We start from the raw sequence: 23,146 nt of genomic DNA, 5'->3' as shown, positions 1-23,146 counted from the left end.
GCCTAAGGTTTCAATGCCTATCAGTGCCTAAGACCACTTTAGGTGCTGCTGAGCAGAATTCAATAAACTGTGCCTAACTTTTGATTGATACTTGCACGCCTTGGCAGCTACATGTAGGCACTTAGAACCAGGACCTAAAAACCAATTGGTATAAATTAGACTTTAGAACGCGCTAATTCCCTTAACATGCGTTAAAGGTGTGTTAAGACCTAATGCTGCTAGATGAATTCCCCCTCAATGTCAGTATAGCTTCCACCAGTTTTCATATTTACCAAGCAGCCAGAGCTTTGGGACCATCCGAGAAGGTGTTGATAGGGGTGCCATCTTTCCATGTACTAAGGTTGGAAGAATACTGGGGCTCGATGTTTCAAACTGCAGGACCTAAATTATGGAATTTCCTTCCTTTTTATTTATGAAACATTTGTCAAATGGCATTTAAAGGAGAGTTAAAAACATATTTATGTAGGCAAGCTTATGGAGCACCATGACGTTATTTTAATGACAGCCTAATACAGCTGATAGGTTTTGAATTAGGCAGTAAAGATTAAGGCTTCTTAGAGATTTTGTCTATTTTATATTATGTGTGTATTAATTGTGATCCACTGAGGGTTTTGGATTGTGTGGAATATAAATGTAATAAATAAAATGGGACTGGGGTACTGCAAATGAACATTACAGCCAAGGGGAAGGAGTCAAGTTGTATGGATTTGTTAACATATGCTTAATTCATAGTTCACCTTAAAAAATTTAGTTCAGATAGTGCCAGGGCAGTGAAGGAGCAGAGACTCGGTGGAGCTGGAAGTTATCTAAACACTTCCATAGGGCCGGCTCAACCTATGCACCAGGTGAGGCCCAGGATGCCGGTGATAAAGGGCGCCAAAATCCCAGTCCAGTCTTCCTTCAAACTTCTAAAGGAATAGATTCTGGACTGAGATTTTGGTGCCCTTATCACCAGTGCCCTGAACCAGTTGCTCATCTGGTGCAGTAGGAGGGGGAGACTTGAGAGAGAGGGAGAGCTACCGGATTGCAGGGGTGGAGGTGCACCAATACAAAAGTTGGCTCAGGGCTTGAGCCATCTCTGTACTGCCACTATTCAGTACCACTGCCTGGATATATTCAGGTAAGGAGGAGAGTGTGGTGCAGTGGTTAGAGCTACAGCCTCAGCACCCTGAGGTTGTGGGTTCAAACCCTGTGTTATTCCTTGTAGTCCTGGGCAAGTCACTGAAGGGCAAATTCTATAAGAAGCGCCCAAAATATAGGCACTGACGTAGGCACTGTTCAGCACGATTCACGTAAAATTGGGTGCTGTTTAATGAATCACACTGAGCGGCACCTATTTTGGAGGCGCCCAATAAATAGGCCATCTCTAGGCACAACTAAAACTTAGACGCCTATGTGAACGCTTAAGAGCAGCAATTCATCAACAAGGCGCCTAGCACATAGCCACGCCCATGCCTAATGGGCATAGTGCCTATTTTTTTGAAGGCCGCCTAAATTTTTAGAGGCGCCTTGTTGCAGAATCGCTCTTTCTTGATAGGCGCCTAAGTGTCAAGTGTTTTAAAAAGCTTAATTGAGCTTGTTATCGGTTTAGAATAGGCGCCTATCTAGTTGGGCACCTCCGAAATTAGGAGCCTAACATTAGGCGCTTGGTTACAGAATTGGGGCCTTAATCCTGTACTGCCCCAAGTACATTAGATAGATTGTGAGCCACTAGGACAGAGAGGAGAAATGCATGAAGTACCTATATGTAAACTGCTTTGAGTGTGGTTGTAAAACTGCAAAAAGCCAGTATACAAGTCCCAATCCCTTTCCCTTAAATGATACAAAAAGTGACTGGAAATCATGAGAAAAGTCCAAAAATGATCCAAAGTGAACTAATAATTTTCACATGCACATCCCTAAAGGATGGGGGTCATTGTATGAGAGTGATATCGGGACGGTTAGAGTAAGGACCCTTTGCTTCATTTTATCAAGCTGTGCTGCCAAGATGTGCCCCCTAAATACCGAGCTGCCCATTCTATCCTATGGGCGGCTAAGCATTTAGGGCTCCTTTTACTAAGCTGTGATAGTATTTGTAGTGCGCGCAGAATTGCTGCGCGTGCTAACCCCGCACTACGCAGCTAGAACTAACGCCAGCTCAATGCTGGCATTAGCATCTAGCGTGCGGGGCAATTCTGCGCACACTAAGCGCGTGCTAAAAATCACTATTGCAGCTTAGTAAAAGGAGCCCTTAGTGTGCACTGTTTGGAAGCGCAACTTTGTAATAGCCCACCTACGGTTTGTAAGGTTCTGAAGGGCGCCAGACTACATGGGAAAAAGTGTTGCAGTGACTTGACTGACTATGTTTATGATAGAGGAATTGAGGGTTCATAGACCTAGATCCTAGAATGGTTCTGATTGAGTTGGAGAATAAAAGGAGCAAGGACAGAACTGTTGGGTCTACTCCTTCATCCCCTCAAAAAGGGAACAGACAGGGGAATCTATTTTGGCTAAAGTTTCCTTATGTGTTATTAAGCTGCAGCCACCAAAATGTTTGTTTTGGGTTTGTTTGGTTTTTAACCCCAACATCTTATTACTTTTTTGGATTCTAGATCCATAGTTTCGTGTTCTCCACATGTAGCTGAACAATCTACTTCATAAAACCCCTCTTTACTAAATCACGATAGCGGTAATTTGTGCAGGGAGCCGCGCTGAATGCTCCGCGCTACTCCCGATGCTCATAGGAACTCTAAAGTCATAATTATAATCTACATTTATAATTTTTGGTGTGCAATAAAGTGATTTCATTGAGAATGTGTTCTATCCTTTCAATATTTTCTAAAATTACCGGCCTGTTTTACACAGCCGCGCTAGCTAGGGGCTTCGGGGCTGTTGCTGCGCTGCAGCCGCTAGTGCAACTTTGTAAAACAGGCCCTATGTTAAGTTTCTTAAAAATAAAAATATAAATAAAGGAGAATTCCTAGTGTATAGACCAGGGGTGGGCAACTCCGGTCCTCGAGGACCGGAATCCAGTCAGGTTTTCAGGATTTCCCCAATGAATATGCATTGAAAGCAGTGCATGCAAATAGATCTCATGCAAATTCATTAGGGAAATCCTGAAAACCTGACTGGATTCTGGCCCTCGCGGACCGGAGTTATACCCCCCCTATTATAGACTGTCTTATTAATCCATTCTATGTTATTCCCTAACTGACTAGGTTAGGGGCCATCTGGGAATGGCGTATGGATGGAGCCACAATTTAGCCAGTTCGCACAATGCTAGGTCTGCTAACCTAAGTACATTTAAGTGTTTTGCTATCATTTGCATGGTTGCATGTGCTAATAGCATTTTTTTGAGGGGGAGGAGGGAACGACATGGGCCAGAATGGACTTGGAAGTGTTATCCAGCTAGCGAATACTAATACTGATTGATACACACATCCCCTAATTCTATAAAAAGCATTAAAAATTGCACATGCTAATTTTGGCACATACCTGATTTGTGCACAAAATTTAATCGAATAACAAACTAATTAATGCCAATAACTGGCATTTTATCAAGCGATGATTGGCGCTATTTGAATCAATGACAGGTTACACATGCAAATTTAGGCCCAGGATCCACACCTGTGCCGCTGAATAAAGGCTCTGAGTGGCCCTAAAAATTGTGGGCTGGTCATGGAGCAGTACTGGGAGGAGCTGGGGCTTATTGGGCTCAGACGATATTCAGCTGGGGCCGCATAAGATGAGTGGATAAATTTAGGACAGCATAAGTATTTTTTCTTTAAAAAAAACCGCCTCCTCCCACTCTCCATCAATGCCTCTTCTCTCTCTCCTCCCCTTTCCCATGTTAAGAATTTCCCCTTCTATGTACAGCATCAGCATCTATGAGACAGACTTGGTTTTTTTCTGTTGTATAGAATTTTTTTGGACCCCTGTTTGGTTGCACAAGTTAGATAGTTCTAAGTCAAATAGATGCTGGCACTGTCATCTCGATATAGGGACACTGAATCATTTATTGTTCTATTGCCCCATGATACTTAAATTTTGGAGATCTATATGGGGTCAAATTACTATGATCCTAGAAGTTCCATTATCATTGACGTATGATGCTGTGTTGTTTGGAATATTATTAATGCCCAAAAGTCCAATCAATGCAAATCAGAATAGGCTGCTTCTCGTCATGACAGGAGTTGCTATGCAGCTGATCATGAAAAACTGGAAAAATTGGAATAATATAAATTATAGTAAATTATATAAATTTGAATGTATGAATCTGTTAAATTTGGGACTCTATAATAAATTCAAAGCAATTTGGGATCCATTAAGAAAATTTTGTATGAAATGAACATACATATTTCCCTTTGATTTCTGTTATGCACATCCAGGAAGGGAGGGTGGGAGTGTATGGGAGGGGGGGGGGTGATATATATTTATTATATCATTTGATTGTATTGAGTGCTGATTATTGTATTATTTGTTTGTTAATCTGTTGCGCTTACTGTTGGCTTTTGAAAATGAATAAAGATTTATTAAAAATTTCCCCTTCCTGCTCACCTCCTTCTAATGTGTAGGTAGACACCCCCCCCCCCCCAGACCTACTTACATACCTGGTGGTCCAGCAGGAGTCTTCCAAGGGAGGACCCTCATTCCTGCTACCTCAAGGTGGCCTTTTAAAATGGTCACCACAACCTCTTGAGGCAACTCTGGGATTTTCCTACACATTAGAAGGGGGTGCAGTGGCTTAGTAAATGGGGGTTAGAGATCATACCGCCCCAGGTGCTGTCTTGGAGGGGGTCCCAGCACCTCTCCACCCCCACCCCCACGCCACACTCACACCCTCCCTTCCCCTGTACCTCCTTTAATCTTTGGCAGTGCGAGTAACTTCTCCAGCATGCCGCTCATGCCAACCTGGCTCACTTCTGAAATCACTTCTGGTCGTGGGGCCACAAAGTGATATCAGAGAGAAAGTCAATGCTGGCATGAGCAGTCCAGAGAAGCTGCTTGTGGTGAATATTTAAAGAGGTTCAGGGGAAAGGGAGGGCGTGAGCGTGGCGTTGGAGGTGGGAAAGGAGTGGGGAGGTAGAGAGGAGGGCGTGGGGGCATGCCACTGCCTCGGGGACCTCCTAACCTCGCTACACCACTGAGAGGGTGGGCAGGTGGGGGGGGGTTAACATGAGCAGGGGAAAGGAGGAGAGAAGAGACATTATTGGGGGGGGTGAGAAGGACACTTTTTTTTTTTAAGGAAAAAATACTTTATGCAGGCCCAGCTGAATATTAGCCGGGCCTGCATAAGCTCTGGGAGGCCTTGCCTCCTGGAATTATGCCTCGATAGTCATTTCCAGTGCCCAAATATGGCCCGACATTGAATATCAGGGCATAATTTAGCTGGTGAAGATCAGCATTTATATAAAATGCTGACTGATGCTAGCTGAATATTGGCGGGTTAGTACTGCATTATTTATTTTTTGGCAAGCCCTGCGCGGTAATCAAACATTTGCGTGGAACCTGCAAAAAAACAAAAATCCTGAATATACTGGCATGTAAAATATAGACTACGCACACTAGAAAATAAGCCCTTACTTTAGCACGGTTTGGTAAAAGAGCCCCCGTTATGCGCAGAGTTAAACAAGCAGTTGTCTGAATATCAGTGTACATACCCGGCTGTTATGAGAGCCACACATGCCCCTGCATTGAATGTCAAGAGTTAGTTCAATCCATGGCTATGAGCAGCTTTTCTGCAGCCTGAATCTTACCACCATAGTTTCAAACCTTGTCTCATGCGTCGGTTTTCTCTTATTGAAGTATAGCTATTGGATCTTTGAGCTATTAAGTATAGCTATTGAGTTTTTGTAAACCCCCACTTCCTACACACACTACTGTAAACTTTTAATTCAACATATCAGCACATCTTATTGTAATAACAACAAGTCAAAGGAATATAGTAACTAATTGGTATGATAAGAGGTTCTTTTTAATAGTTAGATTCAAAAAAATTCATGCAATTACATGGGAGTCATTGTTTCAGTTTCTTTCCCTCAAAAACCTGAGTCAGCCTGTCTAATTGTGAGCTTTGCTGGCAAATGAAGTCTTGATACATGGCCAACTGAGCCCAAGGCCATTATCAAAACAAATTGTACAAATCCTTTTTATATAGTTTTTGGCAAGCAGCAACACAAAAACTACTCACAGGCAATGAGTAACCCTTCTAATAGCATCCGAGTAAACCTTGTTGGTTATACTTGCAAAATGTTTGCCATTGCTGCAGAATGTAAGAGTTCTTCAGTGCCACAGCCTTATTATATGTAAAGGCATTCGTTGTCATAGTTTCCTGTAGGATGGTCAGGAATATTTACAATACCATTATGTTATGTGGGGCGTGTGTAGGGCAGTGGTTAGAGCTACAACCTCAGCATCCTGAGGTTGTGGGTTCAAATCCCACATTGCTCCTTATAACTCTGGGCAAGTCACTTAAACCCCCCATTGCCCCAGGTACATCAGATAGAGTGTGAGCCCACCAGGACAGATAGGAAAAATGCTTGAGTACCTGAAATGTACACTGTAGAGAATGACGCTGAGTCACATTTTTCCCCGTCCCGTTCCAGGGAGTTTTGTCGCTGTCCCTGCCTAATTCCTGTAAGCTCTGCCTTAACCGCACTAGCTTTGAACACTTATGACTTCAAAGTGTTTAAAGGCTTGTGCAGATGAGGACAGAGTTTGCAGAAATGTGGCAGGGGCAGGGACAGGAAAAGAACTCACCAGGACGGGAAAATGAGCTCCCGTGGGGACAGGGAAAACTTTGTCCCTGTGTCAATCTCTACCTGTAAGTAAATCACGTGGAGGGGCATAATCGAAAGAAACGTCTAAGTCCATTTTGGCCTAACTCACAAGTCGTCCAAAGTCGGACACGGGAAAAGGTCCATTTTCAAAAAATACGTCCAGCATTTTTTTTTTTTTGAAAATCATCCAATTGTATGTCCAGCTGCCTGATCATCCAGACCGCTAAGTCGTCCATCTTTATACCCCATTTTTGTCCAAAAATTTGTCCAAGTCAAAAACGTATAGAAAAAGACCTTTTGGACATGGGAGGGGCCAGAAAAGTATGGGACTGGACACCTAAACATGGCAACAGAGTAGTGGGTCACCTTACAGGGCACTGCTGTGAACTTCACAAAAAGGGTGCCACATAAACATCTTACAACAGCTCCCTTATAGGTCATGGTGAGCCCCCAAACACCCCAGAATCTACTAGACTCAACTATCTACCACTCCAATGGCTACTATCTCCAACTATCCAACTATCTACCACTACCACTTATGGCTGCAGGAGCCACTTATATGGCAGTACAAAAAAGGTTTGGGTTTTTTGGGGGGAGTGCACATGTTTCTCCATCAATGCAGTGATTAGAGTGGTTTATGGGCCTGAGTCCTCCTCTCCATGATTCACTAACTCACCCCTAAGTACAGCTCTACTAGGCTTTCCTATGCCAGGCTGCCAGGTGCTGATGTTCTGGAGGCAGATATTTAAAGTTATTACATTTTTTTATGGGGGGGCGGGTCAGTGATCACTGGGAATGTGTGTGGAGGTTTGTACTTTGTGTCTGCAATGCTTTTCTGGTCACTTTGGATACCTATTGTTGGCTTGGACCTGGTTTTAGATGGCCTAAGTCCTAACGTCCAAGTTCCGTCTAGGCAGTGTTGTAAAATCTTCGGTTATACATGCAGTAAGACTAAGTCTAGGACGGCCCACGTCACGCCAAAATCCCGCCCTCACCACTCCTCCTAAAAGACCCCTTTTAGCTCTGGTCATTCAGCAGCACTGTGAAAGCCTAAGTCATTTTTAAATATGTCTAAATCCCTGTTCGATTATTGACACTTGGACGTCTTTTGTTACTGATCGTCCAAGTGCCGATTTAGGCCACTTTTTAGACGTTTTTCTGTTTTGATTATGAGCCCCATAGCCTTTTTAGCCTTTCCTGAAAGGGAGTATTGGTGGACAAATCAATGAAGCCGTCTGCGCAGTGTGCGGCGGCGGTGAAAAGGACAAACAGAATGTTAGGAATTATTAAGAAGGGGATCACAAACAGATCGGAGGTTATCATGCCACTGTACCAGGCCATGGTATGCCCCCACCTGGAATACTATGTCCAGCACTTATCGTCGAATATGAAGAAGGACACAGTACTACTCGAGAGGGTCCAGAGAAGAGCAACAAAAATGGTTAAGGGACTGGAGGAGTTGCCGTACAGTGAGAGATTAGAGAAGCTGGGCCTCTTCTCCCTTGAAAAGAGGAGACTGAGAGGGGACATGATCAAAACATTCAAGATAATGAAGGGAATAGACTTAGTAGACAAAGACAGGCTCTCCAAGGTAGGGTAAATGAGAGGGAACGCTCTAAAGTTAAAAGAGGATAGATTCCGTACAAATGCAAGGAAGTTTTTCTTCACCCAGAGAGTGGTAGAAACTGGAACACTCTTCCGGAGGCTGTTATAGGGGAAAACACCCTCCAGGGATTCAAGACAAAGTTAGACAAGTTCCTGCTGAACCAGAACGTACACAGGTAAGGCTAGACTCAGGGCACTGGTCTTTGACCTAAGGGCCGCTGCATGAGCGGACTACTGGGCACGATGGACCACTGGTCTGACCCAGCAGCGGCAATTCTTATGTTCTTATGGAAGTCATCCCATCCTCTTTATCATTTTCATTGCCCTTCTATGTACCTTTTCTAATTCCAGAATCGGTCTACAGCAAACAGGGTGCACATCAGTGAAGAAGGTACCTTAAGAGCATGGGATCATACCAAGAGTTGACATGCACAGCCCAGGAACAGGGAAGAATAGCAAACTCAGTGCATAGCATGAACAATGCAAACCAGGTTACCCAGCATCCCAGGTGGAACTACTGGAAAGGCTAGGTAAAATGAAGCAGGACACGGTGGTGGTACAAGGAGAGATAGTGGAAATGTTGATGAAACTGAAAGAAGATGAGATTGCTGCATAAAGATTAACAAACAGAGGCTGTGGGTGCACTGGAGGCTAGAGTGTGCAAGCTGAAGGGAGGGAACCAGGAGTTGGAGAACAAGTTGGAGAACTTAGAGAGCAGGGCCTTATGCCAAAACTTCCAGTTTCAGAGGGTCCTAAAATCCTCAGAATATGTGAATTGCAAAGATGTGATATAAAGAAAATTCCGCAAAATCCTGTCTAGAGATGATGGCCAGTACAAGGTCTTGGAAATACAAATGTATTGAGGGCAGAAATCTGCAGATTATACCGTTTTGGCTAGTGATAAAAAAGCTTGCACAGCTTCATAAAAGAGGCCTAAGGATATTAGCAGAACTGAATTCTAAATTCAACGTGATGGCATGGGAGTAGAGGAGGGGAGAATTTACAGGAAACCATATCTGATTAAGTAGAAGACTTGGTGGTGGACACATCCAACTTTGTCATATGGGCTAGTGGGATAATGTTGATAGCTTCAACTATTCGACTTGTAAGAAGGGAAAAAGGTTAGGCTTATAAAGTCAAAGAAAAAGAGGTTGAAGGGGGGGTCTTTGGGGTGGGAAGAGAAGGGGGAAAGATGGGGTATTGTGGCAGACTGCCTGGATGAATTGAAAAGGTGTATGTGTGTGGGACAGTGGAGGTATGTGGGGTGTAGAAAGGGAAAGAATAAAACTTTAAAAAGTAAGAACTCTCCAAGGAAGAGGCAGTTGATATTCTGTGAGACAAGATAGGCTATCAACCTCTATTTGCTTGACATAGGAAACCTATCTATTAAAGAAAGATGAACATTTAATGAAAGAAGGGGCAGGGATGGGATTTGTTTTACGGTTAAATTTGTTTATTGGGATTTATTATCATCTTTATGAATAGATTCACCCAAAGTGGTATACAGCAGGTATAATTCAACAGAAAGACATTATGTTTGGTTGTCTATATGGTTGGAATGGTGGATATTTGACAACCAACGTTTATGCATGGGTGGCTGGGGCCCACATAGACTGGTGGGTGTGGCTTTCATCCTCTTGTGCAGACTGGATGGACCATTTGAGCTGTTACCTGTCATCGTATACTGTGTTAAACCATCTTTTCTGTAGTTGCAATCAAAGTGGTTTACATATGATATGCAGCTACTTATTTTGCAGCTTGCAGAGTGGAGGATTAGAAGACTTACTCAGGGTCACAAGGAGCTGCAATGGAAATTGAGCCTGGGTCCCCTGGCTCTCAGGCTACTGCACTAACTAACTATTAGGCCACTCCACTACTTTCTAGTAGAAAGGAAGATCATGAAAGAGGTAGGATAAATACTCTCATGGTCAGACCACAGGCAGGTATGGATGATGTTATAGGGAGGCCCTGAAAGTGGGGGTAGGAGGGTTTTTTGGAGGTTAAATGATAGTATTTTAGAAAAGGAACTTAATAAAAGGTAAAATACAGGACTATTTTACAGTAAATAAAATGGAACGCATATTAGATGCAACACGAGTGGGGGGGAGGGGAATTTAAGGCAGTGGTGAGAGGGCATTTTATTAAGATGGCTTCTAAGTTGCCTCAATTTCCACAGCCACTGCTGATCCTCCTTTTATAGCAGTCTAGTTTCTGTGCATCTGGCTTTACAGCAGCATGAAAACACTTCTGTGTATGCTTTCATGGACATCCAGGGATCTGCAGGCTACAGGTTAGGAACCACTGATCTAGAAATTACATTTTATGAATGCAGAAAAACTCCTGATCATGAAAAAAATTTTTACTGTAGTGTCCTCAGCAATGTTCCAATATGATTCAAGTAACCATTCTGTTTCTTAGATTAAACTTTTGTATTACTCAGTAAATGACAATATACGAATTCCAAACTGTTCATTCATTTAAAGACAGAAATTGACTATTCCCAACCATTTAAGTTTTGATCTATAATCTTTAAAAAGAAAGGGCTCACGACTGGGGATACTGGCAGCCTGAGATCATTAACATACAGCTTCAGTGTATCCAACACATAGCTCCAAAATGGAAAAAAAAACAACAACCCATGAACCTGTGTCTGTTTTCACCCAGGCTTTCCCATCATCATCTATCAAGTCTAGCATTGAAAAATGGCCAACATTATGAATCAGATGAAAATCCCAGAAAATATCCTATCAGGGTCATTGATCAATGAAAAACAATTTTACATTTTTATCATGAACTGTTAATTAACCTTTTATGCCAAGATTGACAAGTTATATTTATTAACCAGAATGTTAGACTGCTTTTTAAATAGGATAGATTTGTTTTTGTTTTTTTTTAAATTTCTAGCTTCCTCCCCAATTTTTTTTTTTTTTTACAAAACCATGAAAGTGTTTTTTAGTGTCAGCTGGCACGCTGAATGCCGTGCGCTGCTCCAAACGCTCGTAGAATTCCTATGAGCGTCAGGGAGCAGCACAAAGTATTTAGCACACTGGCTGGTGCTAAAAGCCACTTTTGCGGTTTTGAAAAAAAAAGTGGGGGTTATTCTTGTTCTAGATCTTATTTTTTATTCTAAACTTTAGATGTTCCTGCATATATCATAGCTGCAAAGCACATGTACAGTATATTTTTTAGGGGTAATAACAGATCACCGAAATCAGAAGGCAAAGTAGGTGCTTATTTAGGGACTATTTTATAAAGCGGCAATGAAATATATGTTTCTTGACAAATTAGCATCAGAAAAGCAGCCAAAATTCATAGCAACATAGTAACATTCAATGTCAGGGCATTCGTTTTCCGCTTCCAGCATTGAATATCATGGCATCTGCAAATATGCAGGAGTTAACCGGGCACTGGGTGATATTCAGACTAGTGCCTGATTAACTCAGTGGATGAAGTTAGTCCAGCTTTTTTGCTGCCTCCCTGGTTAGAGAATGGCCAATTAGAGCCAATTTTCAGGGCACTATCAGATTAACCCCCTCTTTTACTAAGGTGCGCTATGCTTTTTAGTGCACGATAAATATTAGCATGCGCTAATCACGCACTAAACGCTAACGTGTGCATGTTATCCTATGGACGCATTAGCGGTTAGCGCACATGTTGATTTAGCGTGCGCTAAACATGCGCTAAAACGCTTAGCGCACCTTAGTAAAAGAGGGCCTAAGTACCATTGAATATTTGTGGCTGGTCAGCTCAATTAGTTTTAACTGGGCAGCAAAGGGTAGGCCAGGGCGGGCCTGGACAACCCAGTTTAGGCTCAGGCCCTCTCATCTAGCAGCCACAGGCTGCCGGCAGCGGTTCCTGCATGCTGTTGGTGGCTAATCCAGAAGCCTTCACTCCGACACATTTACATTTTGCATTAGAGAGAAGGCTTCTTGGTCAGCCAGAAGCAGCATATAGAAACCACTGCCGGTGATTGAGAAACAGAAATGCTGCAGAGGCTGAGGGGGTGGGAAGAGAGGAAAAGAGAAAGGCTGCTGCAAAGGCTGGGGGGTAAAAGGGAGTGGAAGAGAAATGCCTGCCCACTTTGGGCTCAGGCCTACCCAAAATTGGCTGTCTGGCTATGCTACTGCTGCCTGCTTAAACCCCTTTGAATATCAGGCACATCAATTTCTCTCCAAGGATTTTCTTACAGTCCAAAGAAAGATGTAGCATAGTCATGTGTCTTTCCATATAACTGGTCCATCCTCCTCTGTATCTTAAAACCTTGTTGGCACCAGTCTTTGAGCGACCTATTGAATTTCACTGTTTAAGGTAATCATTCCTTTCCCTTCCCACAGGAAAAATCTACAGTTTATACCAAAGACTTTAGCCCCTCCCTCAGCTTCTGGAAATGTCTCTGTGCTACTTTTGGCCAGGGTGAATTACAACATCAGTGAATTACAACATCAGTGTTACAATCCTGACTCTCTTCTCTGATCACAGTCAGCATTTGATGCAGCCACATATATTTACACCAGCTCAGGAACTACAGTTGTGCAAATGTGCATGTGTAAATTAATATTTTGTATGCTTACTATATTTGTGAAGACAAAAAAGAGGACTAAAAGATGCTGGGAGTCAATATGTAGAGAGTGATGAGAAAAAAGCAAAAGCGCTAAACAAATACTTCTCTTCTGTGTTCACGGAAGAAAATCCTAGAGAAGGACTGAGATTGTCTGGCAAAGTAACGCGATGGAACCAGACGGGATCCATCCCAGGGTATTGAGGGAGCTCAGAGAGGTTCTGGCGGATCCTATTAAAAACTTATTCAACAAATCTCTGGAGACGGGAGTGGTTCCTGGGGACTGGAGGAAAGTGGATATTGTCCCTATTCACAAAAGTGGTCACAGAGAAGAAGTGGGAAACTACAGGCAGGTAAGCCTCACTTCGGTTGTTGGAAAAATAATGGAAGTGTTGCTGAAAGAAAGGATAGTGAACTTCTAGAATCTAATGGGTTACAGAATTCGAGGCAACATGGCTTTACAAAAAGTAAATTGTGTCAAATGAACATGATTGAATTTTTTGATTGGGTGACCATAGAACTGGATCGAGGACAAATGTTACATGTAATTTATATAGATTTCAGCAAAGTCTTTGATACGATTCCTCATAGGAGGCTCTTGAACAAACTTGAGGGGCTGAAGTTAGGACCCAAAGTGGTGAACTGGATTAGAAACTGGCTGTCGGACAGGTGCCAGAGGGTGGTGGTTAATAGAAGTCGCTCGGAGGAAGGAAAGGTGAGTTGCGGAGTCCCTCAGGGTTCAGTGCTGAGGTCGATCCTATTCAATATGTTTGTGAGTGGCATTGCTGAAGTGTTAGAAGGAAAAGTTTGCCTTTTTGTGGATGATACCAAGATTTGTAACAGAGTAGACACCGAAGAGGGAGTGGAAAATATGAAAAATGATCTGCAAAAGTTAGAGGAATGGTCTAATATCTGGCAACTAAAATTCAATGCAAAGAACATAAGAACATAAGCAATGCCTCCGCTGGGTCAGACCTGAGGTCCATTGTGCCCAGCAGTCCACTCACGTGGCAGCCCAACAGGTCCAGGACCTGTGCAGTAATCCTCTATCTATAAGAAATGCAGAGTAATGCATTTGAACATTAATAATCGGAAGGAACCGTATATGCTGGGAGGTGAGAGGCTGATATGCACAGACGGAGAGAAGGGCCTTAGGATGATAGTGTCTGAAGATCTAAAGGCAAAAAAACAGTGTGACAAGGCGGTGGCTGCTGCCAGAAGGATAAAGAGAGGCGTAGCCAGCAGAAGGAAGAAGGTGTTGATGTCTCTGTACAGGTCGTTGGTGAGGCCCAATTTGGAGTATTGTGTTCAGTTTTGGAGACTGTATCTGGCAAAGGACGTAAGAAGACTTAAAGCAGTCCAGAGGAGGATGAAGAAAATGATAGGAGGTTTGCGCCAGAAAATGTATGAGGAGAGACTGAAAGCCCTGAATATGTATACCCTAGAAGAAAGGAGGGACAGGGGGAGATATGATTCAGAAGTTCAAATACTTGAAAGGTATTAACGTAGAACAAAATCTTTTCCAGAGAAAGGAAAATGGGAAAACCATAATTTGAGGTTGAGGGGTGATAGATTCAAGAGCAATGTTAGGAAATTCTACTTTATGGAGAGGGTGGTAGATGCCTGGAATCCGCTCCCGAGAGAGGTGGTGGAGAGGAAAATGGTGACAGAGTTCAAAGAAGCGTGGGATGAACACAGGGAACCTAGAATCAGAAAAAAAAATAGTAAATATTGAAGAACTAAGGCCAGTACTGGGCAGACTTGCACGGTCTATGTCTGTATATAGCCTTTTGGGTGAGCATGGACTGGGGAGGGCTTCAATGGCTGGGAGGGTGTAGATGGGCTGGAGTGAGCTTTGACGGAGACTTCAGCAGTTGGAGCCCAAGCACAGTACCGGATAGAGCTTTGGATTCTTGTCCAGAAATAGCTATGAAAAAAAAAATTAAATTGAATCAGGTTGGGCAAACTGGATGGACTATTTGGGTCGTTGTCTGCCGTCATCTACTATGTTACTATGACATATGACCCCACCCCCTGCCCAACACCCCATCCCTGTCCCCACCAGTCCCACCCCTGCCTTGCCTAACCCTCCATCTTTCACCCATTTCCTTAGTCCCCTTCCCATCCTCTGTACCCTTTTAGTCCTCATCTATCCTCCACTATATCTCATCACTCTATCGGTCTCAGCTCCATCCCTAGCTTTCCATGCTTCCCTTTATTTATTTTTGTATTTAAGGCATTTATATTCTGCCTATCAAAGTTATCTAAGTGGTTTTACAATCATTTTTCCCTATCTGTACCAGTGGGCTCACAATCTATCTAACATACCTGGGGCAATGGAGGATTGAGTGACTTGCCCAGGGTCACAAGAAGCAGCATGGGATTTGAACCCACAAACTCAGGATGCTGAGGCTGTAGCTCTAACCACTATGCCTCCTCCTTCCCTTGCCATCAAGTCCATTCTGTCCTTGACCCCATATACCATCCCTGTCCAGCTTCTCTTCCCTCTTAACTCTTTTTTCCTGTACCCCCACCCCAGGACCAATATCTCTCTCTTCTCTCCCCTGCCCACTCCCCATGGTATTGCAGCTCTCCCCCTCCCTGGATACCCCATCTTTCTCAATCTTCTCCATCCCAGCATCTGCCTCTCTCTCCCTCTTAGCGCTCTATTCCCCAAAAGCTCCATTGTGGTAGCACCTCTTCCTACCCTCTCTCTTTCCAGCCAACCCCACCATCCCCCACAGGTGCTTCTTTCTCATTCTCCTACCCCCCCCCCCCTCACCACAGATTCTTCTCTGGCTGGCTGGCTCTCTCCTCATCCAACCCCTACTTTCCGCAGATGCTTCACTGTTTCTTTCTGCTTCCAAATCCCCGTGGGTAATTCTTTGTCTGTCCCTACTTTCACCCCCTCACCCCAGTGGGATCTGGTGGCATGACCTCTCTCTCACCAGCCCCCTACCCCAGAGTTAGGTATGGCCCTCTTTTCCATACAAAGTTTTTTCTCTGTCCTTCCTTCAAAATCAAATATCTTTTCTACTCTTTAGTGTCTCAGTAATTCTTGAATTTATCTGTAAGCTTCTATTTTCCAAATACTTGTTTTAACTTTAATTGCTATTTATTTGCAACTCTATAAGTCATTAGGTGCACACATTTGTACATTCTGTCATTTGATTTGCTATTTTCCAAATAATTTATATGTCTTAAAAGATACACAATTTTCTGGAAAGAGCTCTCTGGAGAGTCTGACCATCTGGTCTTCCAATTCAGTTAACTATTTCTCAGTATTGCCTAGTTTTGAATCAAAATTGAGAAATCTGCAGGCTAGTGAAATTTTTTTTTTTCTAATTCAAGTTTCTCTCCATTATGCTTTACTGCTGCCTTTATGTGGAATCTGCATTCAAGGAAGATATAGAGGATGAAGAAAATGGTTATCATGGAGTATGTTAATATTATACACAAAAAAAGAGGGTGTCTTTCTACCAATGGATAAAAATATGAATAGTGAAATATGCATGAGTCCTGAGGCATACTAATGTACAAACAGCATTCAGCTCAACAATACAATTCTATTATACACACACACACAAATACAGATGGCCAATATTCAGTGCTATTTAACCAGCTAGAAATGGTACCGATCAATTCTCTACTAGGCTTTCCTATGCCAGTTGCTGATGTCTATACTTTGTCCCTGTAGTGGTTATCTGGTCACTTTTGGTACCTTCTGGACACTTATACTTGTTTTTAAATCGCCTAAGTTACAAAGTATAAGTTCTGTCTAGGAAGTCTCGTTAAACTTTCGATTATTGCTGCAGGATGACTAAATCTAGGATGGCCCACATTCCGCCCACCTCCCGCCCTAACCACTCCTTCAAAAATGCCCCTTTTCACTCTAGGCGTACAGCAGCACTGAAAAAGCCTAAGCTGTTTTTAGATACGTATAAAACCCATTTCGATTATCGGCACTTGGGAAGGCCTTGGCAGGGAAGGCTATGAAGCAACCCGTTCAAAGTACTGCCACTGCTGCTGAGGCCTAAGAGGTATGGTATGTCAGTCTCACGGTGGGAGGGTCAGTAGGGTTCTGCTACACAAGAGGATGGTATGGAGGGATATAAAGATGCTGTACAAGGGGATGGGTGAGAGGGAGGAAAGAAGCTGCACATGGGGGTGGGGGGAGGAGAAAGGAAAGAGGAAAAATTGGGGTGGAGGAGAGGAAGGGAGAAATCATTGTTGTACATGAAGAAAAAAATAAAACATCCCCCGAAAATAAGCCCTAATGCGTTTTTTTGGAGCAAAAATTAATAGAAGACCTTTTCTTATTTTCATGGAAACACAGTACTATATCCACCTGTCTCCCACCCTAATAGCCCTTATGGCTGCAAGTGGCACCTATATAGCAGCATAGTAAGGCTTTGGTGGGTTCCCACTTTCTACCATAAATATAATGGTTAGAGTTACTTTATGGGCCTAGGTCCTCTTCTCTGTGGCTCACTAGTCCACTAACCAGGCTACTTAAGCCACTTGTGTGATACTGTACTAGGATTTCCCATACTAGATGCTACTGTTCTAGAGACAGGTATGTACTCTTTCATTCAGATTTTGGGGGTAGGTGGGAGGGGGTTAATGACCACTGGAGAAGTGTCCATTGATCATCTGTCCATTGATCATCTGGTCAGTTTGGGTACCTTTTGGCACTTTTAAAACAGGTCTAGCCTCCAGGATGTCTTGGGAAACGTTCAATTATTGCCACAAGATGCCCAAGTCTAAGCCCGCCCAGAGCCTGTCTCCAACATGCCCACCTTTAGTCTTGGACTACGCCTCGCAAGGCGTCCAGAAAGGCGGTTTTGAAAGTCGACCCTTGGACCTGGCGATTAGGACATCCAAGCGTCAGTTTACGCCATCTTTTGGGCATCTTTCTTTTTTGAAAATGCCCCTAATTGTTACTCGAGAAACCATATGTTGATCAGATCTGGACACGTGAATGGTTAGGGAGAGGGAATTTAAACCCAAGGATGTGAGATTGATAGTTACAGCCCAGGACCAGGGCAGGATTAACCAATAGGCCAAGTAGGCAAGTGCCTAGGTCACGAAATGGTCAGGGGGGCCTGATGAAGGAGGGCATCAACATTGTTTTTTCCAAACAACAATGGGCCCCTCCAGCTTCGATTAGCAACGCAGGCCTCACCCCGATCGGCAACATGGCCCCGCCCCCCAATCGACGGAAAGTAAGACAAGCAAGCATCGTGGGTAAGAAAGGCAACAGGAACTGTAATTGTGCAAGCGGTGCTGCTTGTCCAAAGCTTCCCTCTGACGCAGCTTCCTGTTTCCGCCTGGGTGCAGTGTGGGGTGGAGCAGGGGGCCCAGTGTACTTGTGTGCCTAGGGGCCCTCGATGAACTAATCCTGCCCTGCCCAGGACAGCGGATTATATACGAGATGGCTCAGAGCAAACAAACAAAACATCAAGAATATAGACAAACAGAAATTCTGTAAGGAAGCACTGTGAACAGTTACTCATCTCATAGTGGGTTGTGATGTATTGATGCCAGAAAAGCTATGTACAGGAAGGCACAATATATACAGCAGGGGTGCCCAACGCGTCGATCACGATCGACCAGTAGCTCAGGAAGGCAACTCGAGTCGATCGCACTCGTGTTGCCGTCCTGATCTACGGGCCGATCAGCCTTCCTCTCCAGTGTTCTCCCTAGGGCCTTTTAGCTGGGCGGTCCGCCCAGCTGTCATCTGCCGCTGCTGAACATTAAAAAAACCCCCAAAAAAAACGGCTTGGAGATTTCAGCCCCTAGCGAACTTATGCTCCGGGCTCTAACGTGTGCGTGCAGGCTTCTCTTCTCTTCCCTCCGAAACCGGAAGTTATGCCCGGGGAGGGGGAGGGGGGGGAGAAGGGAAGCCTGCACGCACATGTTGAGAGCCCTGAAGCAAGCGTTCGCTACGGGCTAAGGCGGGAGACATGTTAGTGAAGCATTTCCTCTTCTTGCTGCCGGGTCCTGCCTACTTTCTGTTTCCGCGAAGGCAGGACCCGGCAGCATTTCCCCCAACAGTTCCTCGCGATGCTGGTCGGCCGAAGCAGGGAGAGGTTGGGGCGGCGTCGGCTTTTGGGCGTGTTATTGGCGTCGGCTTTCGGGCCTGTTATTGGTGGCGGTTTGGGTCCTGGTCCCCGATGGCAGTTTGGGTCCCCGATGGCAGTGGCAGTGTCTTGGGGGAGGGCAGGGAGAAAGAAAGAAAGAAAAAGGGCAGGCAGGGAGACAGAAGGAAAGAAGAGAAACAGAAAAAAAGGAAAGGGAGGCAGAGAGAAAGAAAGGGCAGGGGAGAGGAAGGAAAAGTTGGGGGAGGGAATGAGGTGTGGAGGAGAGGAAGCATACAGGCTGAAAGAAGGGAAGAAAGACTGGATGCACAGTCAGAAGAAGAAAGTGCAACCAGAGACTCATGAAATCACCAGACAAGGTAGGAAAAATGATTTTATTTTAAATTTAGTGATCGAAATGTGTCTCAATTTATATCTGCTGTCTATATTTTACACTAAGGTCCCCTTTTACTAAACCGCAATAGAGTTTTTTAGCGCAGGGAGCCTATGAGCGTTGAGAGCAGCGCTGGGCATTCAGCGCAGCTCCCTGCACTCTAAAAACTGCTATCGTGGTTTAGTAAAAAGGGAGGGGGGTATATTTGTCTATTTTTGTATGGTTGTTACTGAGGTGATAGTGCATAGAGTCATCTGCTTTGACCTCTTTGAAAAACCCTGGAATAGGAATGATAATTAACATTTTCTATGCGTACAGTGTGCGTTGTGTTTTTTTAAAATTTTATTGTTGGTAGATCATTTTGACTTGGTCATTTTAAAAGTAGCTCGCAAGCCCAAAAAGTGTGGGCACCCCTGATATACAGTATATCCATTGGGAAATGTGCAAACACTATAACGTTGCAGTACAAAAAAAGCACTGAGATCATGACCATAAGAGAATTCTGGGGAATGAAATGTTGTGATAACCTACAACCAATTAAAAAAATCTTGATGCAAGAAAACCAGACTTAGTAGGGGGAGAGGATTAAAAAAAGGAGAACAGCATTGATGCTAAAATGTTGGTGCCAAATGATTATTCTGTCCATTGCATGGAGAGGGAAAAGATCATCAGGTACTTAGAAATGCAGTTAGACTGTTAAAAAATGTGGCAGAAAGACACAGAAATATTTCTAATCATGCACTACAGATTTACTACCACTATTATTATTTCTAGAGTGCAGCCAGACGTACGCAGCACTATACAGAGTCACAGAGGAGACAGTCCCTGTTTGAATGAGCTTGCAATCTAAACAATCAAGACAAACAAACAGGATGCTACGGTAGGGGTTACAGTTAGAGGGGGTTGGTTAAACTGCTGGCTAGGGTGGTAGACTTATGAGTTGAAGGCTGTCTCCAAAAGGTGGTTTTCAGCCCACTTTTGAACAAGGGAAAAGGCTGGCAGACAGACTTAGGTAGTTTATTCCAGGCATACAGGGTGGTGAGGTGAAAGGAACAAAGTCTGGAATTGGAAGTGGAGGAGAAGGGTACAGATGAAAGCAATTTGTCGAAGGAATGGAGTTCTTGGGGAGATGTATAAGGAGAGAGGATTGAGGAGAGGCTACACAGTGAACACACTTGTAGGTTAATAATGGGAGTTTGAACTGTATGAAAAGGCAGATAGGGAGCCAATGAAGTGATTTGAGGAGAGGGGTGAGGCAAGTGTAGAGAGGTTGGCAGAGGATAAGTCATGCAGCAGACTTTTGTTCAGGTGGAGGGGGAGAGGCAGTTCAGCGGGAGACAACTATCAAGTAGTAAGCAGTGATTAACAGTATCAAAAGCAGCAGACAGGTGAAGAAGGATGAAGACAGAGTAAAGGTCCATAGATCTGGCCAGGAATAGGTCACTGCAGACTTTGGTAATGGCAGTCTCTGTGGAATGTTTGGGGGCAAAAGCCAGACTGTAGAGGATCAAGTGTCTGTCAAGGCAGTGTCAGAGGACAGCAAACTCAAGGAGCCTGGATAGGGATACAAGAAAGGAGACAGGGCGATAGTTGGAGGAACGGTTGCAGTGGAAATGGATAGGTTGAGGATACAATCCAATAAAAGGCAAGGGAGACGTCTATTCAACCAATGGGTAAATCTTTATTCATGAAAAGAGTCGATATCCCTAGTTATAGTCCCAACTAGGATTCAAGTTTTGGCGTGTTCAAAACGCTTTCATCATGGGACACTGATAAAAACATTAAAAATGCAAATATGAACATATATAAAAGAAATCATAACATAATTAAAAGAAACACAACATAATTGGAAATGAATGTAAATTGAAAGCATATGCATAGTGAGGACAAACAGTGTAAAAAGACATGCAAATGTTCATAAAAGAATACATTAAAAGGACCATCATAACTGTACATATATAAATGCTACAATAAACACTAATTAAAAGGTAAATTAATTAAAAAAAAACACACATAAAAAGACCATCATGATTGGAAGACAAGCTTAATATCCATAAAGTGTACATTCTAAGACCAACATAAGCATATATGAGTATATATCTTTCTATCTATCTATATATCAAAAGACACAATACACATGTGTAAACCACCATATGTGCTAATTGAGAATACCATATGCATTGATTAGAGCAACAGAAATGCAATGAAAACCCAAACAAGCATACAGAATGCATGGAAAAACAAAGTATGAAAACATGAGTGGTGATATCACTCTGCCAACACATATGAAGGAAATGTATGTTGAAGAAAAGCAGAGAAGCACTTGTGCCAAAAAAAGAACCAAAATAAATAAAAGTCTGAGCACCATAAGCACGATACAAACCAAAATGAAGCAACATGAGATCCTTTTACTAAAGCTTAGCACAAGCTAATAGAAATTTAGCATGTGCTAAATGCTGCACATCTCATTTTTTACCTGTGGGCCATGTGACATGTAACTCACACTAACATATATTAATTCACTAAGCTTTTGTAAAAGGGCCTCTAAATTTTGGGCTGAAGATAGGTGTTTTAAGTTTGGGAACCTACCACAGAGGAGACTACATTTAAGACAGCTATATTAGGTGCCCAGCATTAGAAAATGGTACTAACCACCTACGTTAAATTCAATCTCACCTGCTTTTAGAAACCTTGAAAATATAGGCCTCTAAATTTAAGCACTCGGCAATAAACGCTAACTCTGTATTGTAACACCTTTACAGAAGCTCATGTAAACCACTCTGAATTGACTCCCCAATCATTGGTAACAGTATAGAAGCTTTCAATAAACAACAAACAATAGAAATCCTAGATTTTTCCAGTATCACCCTATGTGCTCGATTCAGGGAAATCTGCTTGATGATTTCAGATATCTGGATTGTCAATTCATATTTTGGTGCAATGAACTGAAATGGATATAATATTTTACATTTCCAAGGTATTCATATATGCAATCTTTTCTTTCCCCTTGTGGTTCTTTTTTTTTTTTTTTTTTTTTTTTTAGTTCAATAAATTTTATTCAGTATTTTAAAAAATACAAGGAGCAATTCAAATACATAAAAGTAGTATAACATTTTGCATTAATATACAGTTAATTATAAAGGCCCATATTATTAAGAAAAGCTCAGAGTTGTTTTTGGATTTGTTTGTGGTGATGTATGACAATAGAAAGTGAAATAGGACAAAGTAAAAATTGAAAGAGAGAGGAAAAAAGAAGAGAGAAAGAAAAAAAAATATATATATATATAATTTTTAAAGAGAGGAGAAGACAGGAGTGTCTACATAGTAGAATGTACATATGAATCTAAAAATGACCAGGGTGATTTTTTGTTTTTCCAATTCATGGATTTATGGAGTGAAATTTTATTTTCATATGCATATGATTCAAATCTGTGGTACATACATAGAGAGTTCCACCAAAAAGTATAATCTAATAACGAAGATGATTTCCAATTTTTCAGAATATGCATGAGAGCAGTCACAAACATGGTATCAATAAGTTTAGGAGGACAATTTGATTGCGCGAAACAGGGGTGTTGAGATCGAAGGATTATAATGTCCATAGAAATCTCTTCTGAGCAGTTGGTGATAGATTGTATGGTATTCCAGATTTTGGACCAAAAAGAACGGACCAGAGTACAATGGAAGAACATATGATCAAGAGTTCCTTCCTCTTTCAAACAGTTCCAGCAGATAGAATCTTGTTTTAATT

General features: G+C 42.8%; 1 protein-coding gene across 8 annotated transcripts in view; it reads left to right on the top strand.

The window, feature by feature from the left end:
* The window catches only part of ADGRA1 (adhesion G protein-coupled receptor A1), an 873,110-nt gene that overhangs the window by 571,867 nt on the left and 278,097 nt on the right, over window positions 1-23,146 (top strand). The window lies entirely within an intron of this gene.

This window comes from Geotrypetes seraphini, chromosome 4 (assembly GCF_902459505.1).
Source record: "Geotrypetes seraphini chromosome 4, aGeoSer1.1, whole genome shotgun sequence".
NCBI lineage: Eukaryota > Metazoa > Chordata > Amphibia > Gymnophiona > Dermophiidae > Geotrypetes > Geotrypetes seraphini.
The sequence above is the reverse complement of the archived record's forward strand: the minus strand, read 5'-3'. Positions and strand labels throughout refer to the sequence as shown.